At 36.3% G+C, this 17,244-nt stretch overlaps 2 pseudogenes; both read right to left on the bottom strand.

Annotated features, from left to right (window-relative positions):
- Positions 1–13,582: 13,582 nt before the first annotated feature.
- Positions 13,583–14,801, bottom strand: LOC136398556 (histone deacetylase 6 pseudogene; annotated as a pseudogene).
- Positions 14,802–14,915: 114 nt separating this feature from the next.
- On the bottom strand, positions 14,916–16,757 carry LOC136398555 (histone deacetylase 6 pseudogene; annotated as a pseudogene).
- Between the last annotated feature and the right edge of the window lie 487 nt (positions 16,758–17,244).

The raw sequence follows: 17,244 nt of genomic DNA, 5'->3' as shown, positions 1-17,244 counted from the left end.
CCACATTATTGTCCATGCCTATGAATTTTTTTTTATTAAAAAAATTCTCTTTTGAAAAATCAATTAAAGGCCATGGCCAGTTGGCTCAGTGGTAGAGTATCAACCAGGCATGTGGTACTATGTTTGATTCCAGGCCAGGGCACAAAGGAGAAGCCCCAATCTGCTTTTCCACCCTTCCCCCTTCTCTCCTTTCTCTCTGTCTCTCTCGTCTCCTCCTTTAGCCAAGGCTCCACTGGAGCAAAGTTGGCCCAGACACTAAGGATGGTTCCATAACCTCTGCCTCAGGTGCTAAAATGGCTACAGTTGCAATGGAACAATGCCCCAGATGGGCAGAGCATTGCCCCCTAGTGGGCTTGCTGGGTAGATCCCAGTTGGGCACATGCTGGAGTCTGTCTCTCTGCCTTCCCGCATATCACTTTAGAAAAATAATAAAATAAAATAAAATAAAATAAAACACCAATTAAGTAAGAAGATGATAAGGTACTTGCATGGGATATGATGCTTTACATATCAATGTGGTTTATAGAAAAATATCCAATACTTGAATATATTTTTTATCTGATTACAGCCAAGTATTTTAAATCAAGCTTAAACTATTTGTTTTAGATATTATGATCTCTACTTTACAAGTAAAATTCTACAAAATTGCAAGTTTGTTTTGATTAAACCATATTTCAGATTCCACATGCAAATGTAAAATTAAGAAGTGGTGTGGGATTTTCATAAAAGTCAAAGTCTGTTATTTAGCACCAAAACTATTTTTTAAAATTTAATGTTTTGAAGATAATAGCCTGACCAGGCAGTGGTGCAGCAGACAGAACATCTGACTGGGATGCAGAACCCAGGTACAAGACCTTGAGGTTGCTCATTTGAGCGTGGGTTCATCTGGCTTAAGCACAAGCTCAACAGCTTGAGCATGGGGTCACTGGCTTGAGTGTAGGATCACAGACATGACTCTATAGTTGCTGGCTTGAGCCCAAGGTCACTGGTATGAACAAAGGGTCATTAGCTCTGCTGTAGCGCCCCCCACTCTGGTGAAGGCACATATGAGAAAGCCATCAATGAGCTACTAAAGGAGACTTAAGGAGCAGCAACAAAGAATTCTCTCACCCTTCTTATCTGTCTGTTCCTATCGGTCCCTCTCTCTGACTCTCTGTCTCTGTCAAAATAAATGAATTAAAATAAATGAATAAATAAATTTGAAAGGAGTGAAACTATATATATATATATATATATATATATATATATATATATATATATATATATATAGTATTTTCCGAAGCTAGAAACAGGGAGGCAGTCAGACAGACTCCCACGCCCAACCGGGATCCACCCGGCATGCCCACCAGGGGGTGATGTTCTGCCCATCCAGGGCGTTGCTCTGTTGCAACCAGAGCCACTTTAGCACCTGAGGCAGAGGCCACAAAGCCATCCTCAGCACCCGGGCCAACTTTGCTCCAATGAAGCCTTGGCTGTGGGAGGGGAAGAGAGTGACAGAGAGGAAGGAGAGGGGGAGGAGTGGAGAAGCAGATGGGCACTTCTCCTGTGTGCCCTGGCTGGAAATCAAACCCGGGACTCCTGCACGCCAGGCTGACGCTCTACCACTGAGCCAACCAGCCAGGGCCTATACCAGATATATTTTTTGATCACATGGCATTGAAGTTACAATTCAACTATAAAAAGAAAGTAAAGAAACCCACAAAAATGTGAAAATTAAACCATATACTTCTAAGAAGTGATTGGCTCAAAGAAGAAATACAAGCAGAGATCAAAAGATATATACAGAAAAATGAAAATGACAACATGACATATAAAAATTTCTGAGATGCAACAAAAGCAGTGGTAAGACAGAGGTTTATATCATTACAAGCTCATATCAAGAAACAAGAGAGATCTCAAGTAAACAACCTAACATCACACCTTAAAAACTAGAAAAATAAGAACAAAGGCAACCCAAAGTTAGCAGAAGAAAAAAAATACTAAAAATTAAAGCAGAACTAAATGAATAAAAGAACAAGTAAACTATAGAAAAAATTAATATAACAAAGATCTGGGTCTTTGAAAAGATCAATAAAATTGACACACCACTAGCTAGACTCACTAAAAAAAAAAAAAAAAAAAAAGGAGGGACTCATAAACAAATTTCAAAATGAAAGAGAACAAATTACCACAAACATCATACATATACAAAAAATCATAGTAGAATATTAAAAAGATTGGATGCCACCAAATTCAACAACCTTGAAAAAATGAATTAATTCTTGGAACTGTACATTCCTAGACTGAGCCACAAAGAGGTGGGAAACCTAACTAGACTTATAAGCAGGGAACAAATAGAAACAACTATCAAAAACCTTCCCAAAAACAAAAATTCAGGATCTGATGGTATCATTAATGAATTCTATCAAAGATTCAAAGAAAAGTTGGTACCTATCCTTCTTAAAGTCTTCCAAAAAATAAAAGAAGCAATATTCCCAAACATAATTTATGAGGCCAATATAACCCTCATACCAAAACCTGACAAGGACAGCACAAAAAAAAGAAAACTATAGACCAATATCTCTAATGAATCTAGATGCAAAAATCTTAAACAAAATACTAGCAAATCTAATATAGAATACATTAAAAATATTATATCATGATCAAATGGGATTCATTCCAGGAGCACAAGGATGGTTCAACATATGAAAATTGATCAATGTAATACACCAAATCAACAAAACAAAGAGCAAATACCATATGATCCTATCACTGGATGCAAAAAAAAAAGCATTTGATAAGATACAACATCTCTTTTTGTTTAAAACACTCAATAAAATTGGAATAAAGGAAAGTACCTCAACATATTAAAGGCCATATAAGACAAACCATCAGCTAATATCATACTAAATGGTGAAAAAAAAATGAAGGTTTTTCCTCTAAAACCAGGAACAAGACAAGGCTGCTCACTTTTTCCATTCTTATTTAATGTACTTATGGAAGTTTTAGCCAAAGCAATCAGGCAAAAGAAAGAAATAAAAGGCATTCATATTGGGAAAGAATAAGTAAAGGTATCACTTTTTGCAGATGACATGATGCTATACACAGAAAATGCCAATGACTCCACCAAACAACTATTAGAAACAATAAACCAATACAGTAATGTCTCAGGATACAAAATAAATATACAAAAGTCTACTGCTTTTCTAAATACCAACAATGAAACTGGAAAATGAACTCAAAAAAACAATTTCTTTTACAATTGTAACAAAAAAATAAAGTAATTAGAAATAACCTTAACAAATAATGTCAAACTACAAGACTTTATTGAAAATAATTTAAAAATGACACAATGAAATAGAAAAATATTCCATGTTAATGGATTGGAAAAATCAACACAGTTAAAATGACCATAGTACCCAAAGTAATATATAAATTTAATGCAATCCTTATCATGATCCTAAAGTCATTCTTTAAAGAAATAGGACAATAAATCATCACCTTTGTATGGAACTATAAAAAAAAAAACAAAAACATTGAATAGCCAAAGCAATTCTGAAAAAAAAAAAAAAAAGCTGGAGGTGTCACACTACCTGACTTAAAGTATTACTACAGAGCCACAATAATGAAAACAGCATGGAATTGGAAGAAACACAGACATACAAACCAATGAAATAGAATTGAGAGCCCAGAAATAAAACCACATATATATGGACAAATCATTTTTGACAGAGGAGCCAAAAACACACAATGAAGAAATGAAAGCTTCTCCAATAAATGGTGCTGGGAAAATTGGAAAACCACATGCAAAAGAATAAAACTTGACTATGGTTTGTCCCCTGCACAACAATTAATTTAAAATGGATCAAAGACCTAAATATATGACCTGAAACAATGAACTACATAGAAGAAAGCAAAGGTACTAAGCCCATGGACGTTGGCTATAGAGAACAATTTATGAATTTGACACCAAAAATAAGGGAAATAAAGGCAACAATAAATGGAAGGGACTATATTAAACTAAAAAGCTTCTACACAGCAGAAGAAACTGACAACAAAACAAATAGCCAACTAAATCGAAGATGATATTTGCAAACAACAGTTTCAATAAGGGGTTAATATCCAAAATATATAAAGAATTCATAAAGATCAGCAACAAATAAGCATACAATTCAATTAAAAGAAATGAAGAGAAGACCTGAACACACACTTCTCCCAAGGGGACATAAAAATGGACAACAGATATATAAAAAGATGCTCATCTTCACTAGCCATTTGAGAAATGCAAATCAAAACTACAATGAAATACCACCTCACACCTGTCAGATTGGCTATTATCAACAAGAAAGATAATAACAAGTGTTGGAGAGGTTGTTGAGAAAATGTAACCCTCACTCACTGCTGGCGGGAATGCAAATTAGTACTATTATTATGGAAGAAAATATGGTGATTCCTCCAAAAATTAAGAATAGAATTACCATATAATCCAGACATCACTCTACTGCTATCTACCCCAAAAATTCGAAATCACTGGTATGTAAAGACACTTGTTCATCATAGCATTATTCACAGTGGCCAAGACATGGAAACAACCAAAGCAGCTCTCAATAGAGGATTAGATAAAGAAAATGTGCTACATACATACAATGAAATACTACTCAATCATAAGAAACAATGACATAGTGACATTTAGAAAAACATAGAGAAACCTTGAGAACTTTATACTGAGTGAAATAAGTAAGTCAGAAAAAGCTAAAACCTGTATTTTTTCACACATTTGTGGAATATAAAACTGAGACTTATGGATATAAATAAAAGTGAAGTGGTTACCAGGGGGAAGGAAATGTGGGGAAAGGGAAGGGGACTTGAATAAATGGGGAGGCAGGAGGAGTGGGGTGACAGGTGCAAACAAGGACAAATATAAGGTGACAAAATGATCTTACTTTGGGTGATGGGTATACAACATAATCAACAGTTCAAATGCTATAGAAATCTTCACATGAAACCTATGCACTCTTATTGATTAATGTCACCCTGTTGAAGTCAATTTTCTAAATAAAATTTAAATATTGAAAAATATGAATATTAATAAAAGAAAGAAAATAAAATTACATTAACAAAAACAAACCAATAACCATTAAGTGTATTTTCGCAACTTCTTTTTTTCATATTTTTTCTAGTTTTATAAAGTTCAAATTTGTTGAGCCTTATAATTAGGAGAACTGATCACACAGACTGACCTCCAGCCAGAAAAGAATAGGTTGTATTAAATATTTAAAAGTAGCTTAATTGCATCTATATAGTTATCTTGATGTGAGTGACAAAATATGCAAAAAGTAACTTAAAATGAATTGTAGAAGAATATTAGATTCTCAAAGTCCCTACCTTTCTGATAAGTATTCATTTTATTCTTTATTTATAAAGTGTGCATGTGTGTGTACATGTACATTTTAATTCTGTCAGTTTAGCAGTAGTTTTCTAAAAATCTACATTGGTAAGTTTCTAGCCCAATTTGGTGACTGGGGATGCCTGATTCTGTTTATTTGAATAGTGTTATCTTCTATTCTCCAGTGCACCTCAGTCCTTAAATAGCAACACATTGCATTTATTTGTATACTGCATTTAATCCAATGTATGTAATTATATCCCCAAATTTAACATTTGTTGGACAATAAATAAGGAATGATTCTGTTTAAGTCAAAACAATAGTTAAAAGAGGAAGAATGCTGTGTTATAGATAAGATGTGAACTAAATAGTTGACCCAATTTTTTGGAAAACAAGCAACATCTTTTATTTTGAATAATATACCCTAGTTTTTATAGAAAATAAGTCAAACCTTTAGCTATATAAGAAAACCATTTTAAGTACTCAAAGAAAATTAACTTGTAACAAAATACCCCAAAATAACTTCTTAAAAGATAATATTACCTATGAGACTAAAAGCAATAAAATACTGTACTGACAGTCTACTCTATGTATCAGAAAAATCTAAATAACATCAATTTTAAGACATTTAACATTGTTAACAATATTTTAAAACTGTATTCAATACATATAAGTGGGGAAGTAACATAATTTTGTTTTAAATAGGTTTAAATGCTATTCACATATACTTGGTTTCTAGAAAAAAATAATTGAGTACATTTTTATCTGATCACAGACAAGTGTTTTAAATCAAGTGCAAATTGTATTTGGTTTTGAAATTATGATCTCTACTTTACTAGTGAAATTCTAAACAATTGCAAGTTTATTTGAATTAAACCACAATGTTTTATGTATTATTAAATACCTAAAAATTTAAAAATTTTAAAAGTTACTTATATTTAAAGATATAAATATATAAAATTGATCTCTAGATAGCCTTTGTGCAGCAAGATATAAATGTATTTTATTAGTTAAAGGAACCCAAATTATTTATGTTGTAGGTGTCAAATTATATGTCCCACCCAAATTATACAATTCTATCTTCTTGATATTGAGTTTGAACAAAATAATTTAAGTAGGCACCGGGCATGTGAAGTAAAAGTAATCTGTGACTATCAGAAAAAAAGTAGAGAGTTAAACATCACCAGCCAAATAATGGCCCAACTGCCCAGAATCTCTTATGATGTCTCCAAGTGGTCTCAGACGCTCAATGTGGTCTTCTCTGGCTGAGTCTGCGCAGCACAGAGTAAGCAAATTACCTATGGTATAAAAACCTAAAAGCTGGATTTTAAAACTCTTAGCAGACTAGAAGGACACTACAACTTGGAAACTTGAACAAATCACTTAACTTTTGGGGGTTGTTTCCTTATCCATAAAATAAGTTGAATTAGATGATCCATTCAGTTTGGTTTGAGGAGTATTTCTTTATCATCAATTATATTAGATTCTAGGGGTGAAAAAAAAATGAATGTGGCATGCCTGTCCTGGCAGAATATTCAGTCAAAAGGGGCATTTAGACATAAATAGATCATTTTAGATAATATAGGGTTAAAGGAAACATATACATAGGACTCTATAGAAACCTAAAGTTTCTCTTATTAATTATTGTTAGTAAGTTTTCTCAACAATTTTTCCTCAATAAGAGGCATATGGCCTGACCTGTGGTGGCACAGTGGATAAAGCATTGACCTGGAACACTGAGATTGCCAGTTCAAAACCCTGGGCTTGCCTGGTCAAGGCACATATGGGAGTTGATGTTTCCTGATTCTCCCCCTTCTCTCTCTCTCCTCTCTCTCTCTCTCTTTCATTCTCTCTATCTCTCCTCTCTAAAATGAATAAATAAAATTTTTTTTTAAAAAAGAAGAGGCATTATGCCTTTACTGCAGGCAGGAGGAGGGGATTTAAGAGTTGAGGGTTGGACATGGGACAAGAGTCATGGTTTTTGCTTCCAAGAAGAGACAAGGGATAAATGGGGAAGGGGAGCCAAGAAAGCTCACATTCAAATGACTTAATTATAACTTAGCTGGCTAGTGCAATGCTGAAGGGATCTATCTGTCCAACTTGGCCCCTGAGCAGCCAAAGAAATGCTCCATCTAGTTTCCTAATAAACACTACTTTGACAATGAAGAAATGATCACATAACTTTGGCAATCATTAAAGTTGTCAAAGAACTAAAAAGGTGCTTTTGACCTTGTTCCAGCCAAAATATAATGGTTGTTACGGATGATTTTATAAGTTTCATAAATTTTCCTTCTGCCAACCATTTCATTTTTAAAATCCATAAACCCTTCAGGTTGAGCTGCTAGTAAAAATGCAGTTTTTGATATGTTGTAATTTATGCTGCTGCATCTGAACCCTTTTCTTTACAAAAGTCTAAATAGCGATGAAGGACTACATGAGTAACTGTATATGCCTATATGTTTTCACTCCTTTGTATTACTCCAAATAGTGATGTACACGCTCATAATTTATGCTACCAAGAGTCTAAAGGTAAAAATAATATGCAAATAAAAAGACTGTAGGTTTTCCTAAAAATGAATAGGAATATAGTCTTGCTGTTTTCAATAATCTTTTCTTGCTGTTTGTTGGGTTCAGTGCTTCAAAATAAGAAATTATATATCTGAGAGTTGAGGAGAACAGTTCTCTACAGGCAGATATTGGTAGGTTGCCAGCTGAAACAAAGTTCTGATGTTGGTGACAGCAAGATTGGTTTCTAGAGGATATTTAGAAAGCAGAGTCTGGCTTTGTTATCACTTCCTTCAGGAAGGGCCTGTATGATGGGCCACAGCAAATTACCAGCTAGTATCTTGCTTCCAAACATCTGGATTCTTATTCACATCCATTTCAAAATGACTTATTCATTGTAGCTTGTTGTTTGTTGAGATTTCAGCCAAGGGAGAGAAAACTCAACCACATCTTCTACAGACATTAATTTTTTAGCTTGCTCTGCCACAATATTTTTAAAAGATTCAAAGGGTCTCGCTTTAAATTTCTATTTCTTCTTACAAACAAATCTAACTTTTAAATTTCTATTGATTGTCTTTACTGTGTACCCTTTTCAAATCAAGTGTAAAAGGAAATTTAAGCAAACATGTTCAAAACAAATTTTTTGCCTCAGTTACTCAAAGAGTTAAGAGCAAGCTCTTTATTCAGGCTGTTTATTACACAAGAAATCGATCGATTTATATTTCATCTTATTTCATTGGTATAGAACAGTAGACCTGTGTTTACATCAGAATCATTTGGGAAATTTTTTAGAATAGATATATTCAGGTTTAATCACAAACCTATGAAAGCAGGTTGGACATGCAAGAGTTTTCTGGAATGCTATTTGACCCAATCAGTGGCTATGTGGTTGTTTAGTTAGCAGTACTTTATAAGTTGTACATTAGTGGGTCTATATTTGTGCTTTTACAATTTTTTTAAAGTGTAAGGTTAAAAATAAGCAAGAAATGTTTCTTATCAAGATCTATAAAAATTGACACTATTGAACATAGACAACTTCATTATTTATTAAATTATCTAAACATAAAAGAATATCCTATGGTGTTTATCAAACTTTCTTGATGTACTTCTTATTATTTTCCATTTATTTTTCTCTCAGCCTCCTCTGCCTTTTCTTAAATTTTGTTGGGCTTTAGAATTTTTCTTCTGTTTTTTTCTATTCTACTCTTAGTGTCCCAGAGATACTTCAAAAGTAACAGAGTACAGGCCCTGGCCGGTTGGCTCAGCAGTAGAGCATTGGCCCAGCATGTATTTAGAAGTCCCGGGTTTGATTCCTGGCCATGGCATGCAGGAGAAGCACCCATCTGCTTCTCTACCCTTTCCCCTCTCCTTTCTCTCTGTCTTTTCTTCTCCTCTCGCAGCCAAGGCTCCATTGGAACTTCCCTTCCCCGCTTCTCACTTCAGAAGAATACCAAAAAAAAAAAAAAAAGTAACAGAGCACAACCTCTACCTCTTCCTGTATACACTATTTTGTTGAATTTGCTCATTGGTAAACTTTTATTGAGTACTATACTTGAAGTATATTCTTAGAGTACTTTAGTAGAATCTAAAGATGCATAATACATATTTACCTGGTCCTGCCAATGTACTTGGAATGCAATATGTACCAAATAAAAGTTAAGTGAATAAATCCATTGATTATTTTAACCTCAAGGTATACAACTAACAGATCCACCAGCTCATATTTCAGAACATAGCTCTAATACTTGGACAAGAAGAATTTTCAATGTTTGCTTAAAGAAATACTATGTAGATAATATGAAATATACCAAGTCTTTTTGAGATCAAATATTATTACCTCAGTGATCTGAACTATGGGTTGATCTAGGTTTTTGACTCTGTTAAGGGAACATAGAAACCATAAGGCCTTTTCCCCTGTGCTTAACTACGCAGGATATAGAAAATAATGCTCCACTTAAATACGATCGTAATATTCTAAACAGTCAAGAGATATTTTATTATCAGGTTCTGGAGCCAGCCTGCTTGAGTCTAAATTCAAGTTCTGTCTGTATCCAGAAAAATATGTTATGCACCTGCTGTTTGATAGGCATTAGAAATATTAATGAACAAAACAAATATTACTGCCTTTGTGGAGTTTTCAGTAAACAAATAAATAAAATAAATATATATATGTATATCTATTGATATGTTTTTATTCCTTAATAAATTACTATTTTTTATTTTTGTTTTAATTGAGAATCTGTTTCATTTCTTTAGAAGTTATACGATTCTCTTCCTTTTATACCCTTAAAGGAGTATCTAAACTGGCAATCAGAGGTAAGACCTTCCCCCCAGTAAAAGAGACCTTATGTTCTCTGGTCTATAGTTCTGAATTCTAAATGAAATGACAAGCATCAAAGAGCTTCTGTTTTGAAGCTCAGTTAAAGCTATCCCATCCAATCTGCCTATCTCCTTTTGCATTTCTTTATTTTTCTCTATTGTTGTACATGGAAAATAGGAGAAAAATGAAAGAAAGGTGTTTCTGAGACCAAGAGATAAGAGAGAATAACAGAAAGGAACTGTCCAAAGTTCAGACAGAATATTTATGAGCTAATATTTTAAATTCTAAAACTAAATTTTAATTACTTTAATATGATATAGCCTGCTCTTTCTCTAAAGAAAATCAGTTCAAATTGTAATTTCTCTATGCTGGTAAAATAAAAATGTTACTGTTTTAAAAGAATAAATACTCATAAAAAATAAAGAAGCAATGTAAATGTGTAAGGGAAAACCAGCATTTGGGCTTTTGATTATCTTGGCTCTTCTGTGTTCTTTCCTCACAAAGTGCATTACAGAAAGAAAAGAAACATTCTTTCACACTAATCATTAATTATTTATTTTTATGCTTTAATTATTTGTGGAAATTCCTGACAGCTTCTTATTCAGCGGGTTCTACTGACAGTCAAGTTTGTGCATTAAGAAAAAGGAAAACAAAGTACAACTCAAGAGGAGATAACAGAGCCAGCAGTTGAGTGGTTGTGAACTGCACAGGTGCAAATTTAGAAATAATTTGATTTAAGGAGGATGATAGCATAGAAAAAAAATTGATGCTAATGATCCAGTTTGACCCATTTTCTAGGAGATATTTTGAAAATGCATTCTACTGGTGAAAAGAATCTAGCTAAAACTTGCTAGATGTCTGCGTTTACTTTCACTCTGTTCTAAGTGTCATGTCATGGCTGTCTATGACTATAGTAGACCCTCTTTTATCCTTTGAGAAAGATAGGACTTGATTATTGTGCAAGGGCATGATGGTGTGATAATAATGATTATCAGGAAAGTTAATCTGGTATCATAAGGATTAATTTAAATCCATTCATTCATTCACATATTATTCATTCACAAATATACAGGATGCCAAACACTTTACTATGTTCCTAATTTTTACAAACTTATTTCAGTCACAAAACATTTCTGGTTTTTTTGGTACAATAAGTTTTGGTTTAGTGGGGTTCTTTTAACCTTTGTTATTGTTTCTCTGTTTTCATTTGCTTGTTCGTTTTTCAGGCATGATGAATGATGTTCAAATATTAGCACACAAAGACTCACCCTTTCATGTTAAAGATCCATAGGACTCATTGGCTGTCCAAGATAACACAACACATATGTTGAAGACTTCACCCAATGTCTTTTTTTTAAGATATTTGTAATACAACTTTATCCTGATTCTAAGTTAAAAGAAATGGGAATGACAATAACAAACGAGGTTTACCACTGAATATTTTGTTATGACTGTAGCAGTCTTATATTTGAAACTCAATAAGGAAACAACTGTGTTCCAAAGCAGCTAAATATGCACAACCAAAAATGAAGGTATTTTTAACTGCCATATTCCCTCCAAAGTCCATCCATCTCCTTTAGCATCCCAATGATCCAGCATATGCTTTGCTTAGCTATATCATAAAGGGGAAACATGCTGTACCACTGACATTAATGTTTCATTCTTTTGTTATTTCTAGTACCCAAATGATAGCTATTATTCTTGAAGACCTATTTAGTTCCTTTTGTAGTTATTTTAAATCCTGTATCGCTACTTTTTATAACAGAATAGAAATGGGATTTTTGTTATTTTCATTCTACAGAATCAAAAATGAAGACAGTGAGGTTAAAAATCATTGCACTCTAGTAACAGTGGAACAGGATCTTAATGTATCTGGCTGAAAAAAAGCCATGTCTTCAGACTTTTACTTATTTTGTTCTGTCTTTCATGAAAATTTGACCTTAACAAGTAACACAATGACAATTACAATTCCACTAAATTTCTACCAAAATGGAAAATTGCTCTTGGTTTTGCCTTCTTTTATAGCAGCTCCCCAGAGGGTCTATTCTAGCAGCTTCTGACAATACAATGAGCATACAAGAGAGGCATTATCTGTTCCTCATGCACACGTGCACCACAACCTGGAGTTTTCTCATTGCCTTGCACATCACACTCTTTCCTTTCAATAGAATACCATTTTCCCACCTGCATCCATCATCATTCACCTGTTACCCCATTCAACTGGTGAGATTTTTAACTTGATGATTTTTTTTAAACCTTTTTTACTAATCTCGTCTCAAGGTCTTTGTTCACTCTGACTACAGTTTTAAAGCTCGGCTCATTTTCTTGCTCCCAATTCACCCCCTTGAGAGTAGCAATTAACACAGGCACCTGTTTTGTTGGGTTTGGCTTTTTACATACTGTATTAAAGGGCAGAGGCAACCTTGGGTTGATCTGTGCTTCCTTTTGATCTTACAGGAGACACACAACAATATCCATCTGCACAACCAGAGCAGAGTAATTTAGGAATGGTTTAAAAAGGAGGATTCCAGGTGCTATTGCTTATAGTTTGAAGAGGGACCCATACAGCAAGAGCATGACCCCTTCTTAAATACCTTTAGGAGCAGCAAATGTACTCTGCCAAAATCTTACCTCCTCTTCTCATTCAGGGAATGGAAATGCCTCTAAAGAAGAAAAAAGACCTGTGCTATCACAAAGCTTAACATTTTCTCATTGAATTTGAAAGAGGATATTGCTCTTTCAGTTTTGCTAAGATTACACAAAAATGTAATTACCTCCACACTATTCACCTGGGAACCTAAGAAATCAACACTAACATCAACGCTAATGCAGCTGCACTGGGGGAGGGAATCTATGGAATGGTGGGAATACTTTCTCCCTAAATTCAAAATTCTTCCTGTTTTTATCAGTTATAATCAATCTAGGCAGTGTAGGAAAGTGATGTACATTTTTTTCTTTTTGCACTGCTCTAGAACCCCATAGTCACTTTATATGGGAGCACAAGTGTGTTCATTTTATTTATTTATTTATTTATTTATTTATTTATTTGTAACAGCTTGTACTTTATTACATATGCCACCCCACCATACCTGTAGGTTAACCCTGCTTCCCTCCAAAGCATTATCATCTTGATATCAACCCCCTCTTGGGACCACTCAGTTTCTCCTGTTTTCTTCTGTGGTGGAATATATGGAACACCTGGAACAGGTAGGGTGCAGGGAGAGATCTACAATTAATCATCACAGTCCTATTACAGGTATTTACACTTAAATCAGTAAAGGTTTTTCAGGATGGCATGGAGGCTGCCTTGCATCCAAAAAATAGGTGGGGATGAACTAAATCCTTTCTATCTTGGGCCTGAGAAAATGGAGAATAGAAGCATGTTCTGGGAATTAGTGTGAGTGGAGCATGTCCTTCCCAAACTTGTTCTGGTGGGTGATGTTCTTTGCATTTAGGAGAGACTGGTGATTGATATAGGCCTGACATTGGTAACAATAGGTAGACAGGTCAACATAGCTGAGAACCAGCAGGTGTCTTGAGCCTTCGTGGTGCTGGAGCACATTGGCATTGATGTAACAATGCAGTAGACCACATATCAAGACAGATACTCCAGTTCTCCTGGAGTGCTGCATAGTCTTGACAAGACTGGGTCATGTATAGACCTGCTTCAGGAATGGGGTATACCTCCTCCAAATGAGGACAGCAGGGCAGTGATGTCATAGCATAAAACTTGGCCTGGTCAGTATCCCCCAAAGTCCTGCACTAGCACTGAGTCATTCATATCCTGAACTCTAGCTGCCTCTGCTAGTAACATTTCCTGTTCTGTGATCTGAATCGTGGTATCTTTCGAGCCTTGTTGTTTAGTTCCAAGGTCTTAGATTCCTCTTACTGTAGGTTATCTCAGGTGTGGTTCTTGAATATGTAGGGTTGGAGCAGTCTGGTTGTCAGCGAATGAGGCTGAAGGGGTTTGAACCAGCTTGGCTACTTTGAGGTGGTCTGGTATAGCATGGCTTTCTCCCTATAGCAGTCTCTGAGTACTGATCCTGAATGAGCTCCACCACAGCTGTCTCCGACTTGGTCTGGGCTGGAGTGGACTCTTCTCAGATGATGCTAAGGTGACCTTTCCCATACCTGTTTTCACATTGTTCCTTTCCAGTGGGGTCAGACCCTCAGGGTTTGAACCATAATTGGCTGTTTGGGGTACCACCTTGATAATTGACTTATAACTCAAAGGTCCCTCCTTGTCTTCTACCTTTGTGACCTGCAAGTGACACTGTTGTCTGTGATGGATTTGGGTGGTCTAAATCAGGGGTCAGGAAGCTTTTTGGCTGAGAGAGCCATAAACACCACATATTTTTAAATGTAATTCCATGAGAACCATACAATGACCCATGTATGTTATGCATTATCCAATAAAAATTTGGTGTTGTCCCAGAGGACAGCTGTGATTGGCTCCAGCTACCCGCAACCATGAACGTGAGTGGTAGGAAATGAATGGATTGCAATACATAAGAATGTTTTATATTTTTAAAGTTATTATTTTTTTTATTAAAGATTTGTCTGCGAGCCAGATGCAGCCATCAAAAGAACCACATCTGGCTTGAGAGCCATAGGTTCCCAACCCCTGGTCTAAATGATTGAGGCCAGGAACCCTGATAGTGTGGGCCAAGGTAGAATCAGCAGAGGTAGCAGGTCTCCAAAGAAGGTGCAGGTGCAGGTGACCATTTACTCCCAGATGGATGTCAGGCTATAGCCACCATCTAGGATTAGGATAATGTGACTACTGGAAAAGCCCATCAGCAGATATGTAAGGTAGTCACATACCTCAGGTGACACCTGGCAAACCCCCAGCCTATATTTCTATGTCTTATCAAGCTAGCTGAGACCAGCACCAGTGTTGTGTTAAACTCATGGGCAATAGGAAGCACCAGATGATGACAAGCAGCTAGGCACTATCTATCACCAATTCGGGGCCCATTCCAGGCCAAGTAGATGGTAAAGCCTGAGCCTGCAGCTCCTTGCTAGCATCCACATGCCCTATGAAAAAGATGTCATAATCATAGTGGTACAGGGAGTTGTAAAGTATGATTCTCCTCAAGTATGTCATGAGTTCCATTATGGTCATGGACATTCCAGTCCATGATCAGGATCCAGAGTGAATGCCTAATGATGGCTGGCATGGTCAGTAGCCACAGCCACAGAGTTGAAAAAGTAGAAACTGTAAGCAGAGATTCTTCTCTGCATGGTGTCCTGGAGGAGGTTCTACCCAACACCACTTAAAATCGCTTCTGCAACCAAGGCAGCATGTGGTGCCAGTGGTCAACTGCGCACAGGTGAGGATGCTGGACAGATATAGATGAAGTCAAAGTTGGCACTCTTTATCTGTAGCTTCTAGGTTTTAATCTTCTCCATGGCCCATAGATGACCCACATACTCAGTATTGTGGCCAGTGAGCAGCTCAGCCTCTGTGGTAGACATGCAGGCAGCATGAAGCAGCACCATGCAAGGCCCAGATCCCTCAGATCTAGAAGGCACATGATCTGTGAGACTCACTGGGACATCTTGGGGTGTCAGTTGACCCACAAGTTGTAGTGACTCATCATCTTTCAGTAATAGAGCAGCCCTGTGTGAGCCTACAGCACTGACCACATCAAGATTGGAAGAAAAGGGGGCTGCATGTTCCACCTCCTCCTCCTCCTCTGTATTGCCTCCTCCATGTGTTCCTCCACAGTCTCACCTGATTTTACAAGGACCTCTCAGAAACGCTCCATAGCTTCCAGAGCACAAGACAGTGACTGAGCACTGGAGCAGGGGCATTCAGGAGATTCCAGCATAAGGCAAGGTTTTTCCAGGAGGCTGTGGAGCCAGAGTGAGGCACTGATACCCTCAGCCAGGGAACAGAGGTTTTGGCCACCCTCCAGAAACAGGATTAGCCTGCCTCCTGCCAGACTCTTAAGCAGGAGACTTAGCTGAGCAAACCCTGGAGTGACGGCCATCTTACTTTTGAGTTCCCTTTGAGACCATCATATTCAATAGTTACTAGGAAAATCTGGGGCTGGAACTCAAGGGCAGCAGACAGCAGGACTTGCAGGAAAGTGGCAATATAGTTTGTATCTGCTATCTTCACCTGGTTCCAAGACACAGTGATGGTGAACCAGTTAGAGATCTTCAGGTGGGGTCAAAATCAACCCTGCTCATAAACAGTGAATAGAAATATAGAAAATACTGGGGTCCTGGTCAGAGGTGAGCTGTGTTCTTTGACCATGGTATATAACCCAATTCATGATAAGGACCCTACGATTGCCATGCTTCTCTTGAGCATAATGAGAAGCCACAGTCATAAAGTTGAGCATACAATATCCAACAGTGTTGAGCATAGTATCCAGGAAGCCTGATGATGGCTATGCCATTCTGAATCTTGGCTCCCAGAATTACATCCATTAGCCTGAGGATGGAGCCTGATGACAGGTATATGCAGATGAATAAGGTCCAATACAAATAAAGTTAATCATAGGTGTCTGTTAGGATACAGAGTTCTCTCTCATTCAGGTATTAGATTATCTCCATCAATCAATGTGATCTAGACCAGTAGTTTTCAACTTTTTACACTTGGGAACCTGTGACCTAGTCAACTGAAAACAGAAAAATGCAGAAAATAAAGTTTTATTTTACCATGCGTAACAGTAAAACATAGTACAAACTTGATTTCTAGATTTCACGTGTATGGTGTATTGACCACTACATAAATTTGCTTGAATGTTTTTTGTCTACTGAACATGATATCCAAGTGTTCTGCATAGTACAAAATGTTAGAAAGAGCCTACAAGTTTCAAAGATATCTAAGACAACCTCAATAATATTTTCATCGATGATATAGGTTGATAAATTGCAATCACCCTGAGCATAAGCAAATTCGACTGGAATCATTGGATCTATAATTTTCATACAACATTAGGGTTTTTAACTATTTCAGAAACCTCCAGGAAATTTTTGGTCGACCGACACTGATCTGCAGACCAATAGTTGAAAATCACTGTTCTAGACTGTGACCCAA

This window comes from Saccopteryx leptura, chromosome 3 (assembly GCF_036850995.1).
Source record: "Saccopteryx leptura isolate mSacLep1 chromosome 3, mSacLep1_pri_phased_curated, whole genome shotgun sequence".
NCBI classification, from domain to species: Eukaryota; Metazoa; Chordata; class Mammalia; order Chiroptera; family Emballonuridae; genus Saccopteryx; species Saccopteryx leptura.
The sequence above is the reverse complement of the archived record's forward strand: the minus strand, read 5'-3'. Positions and strand labels throughout refer to the sequence as shown.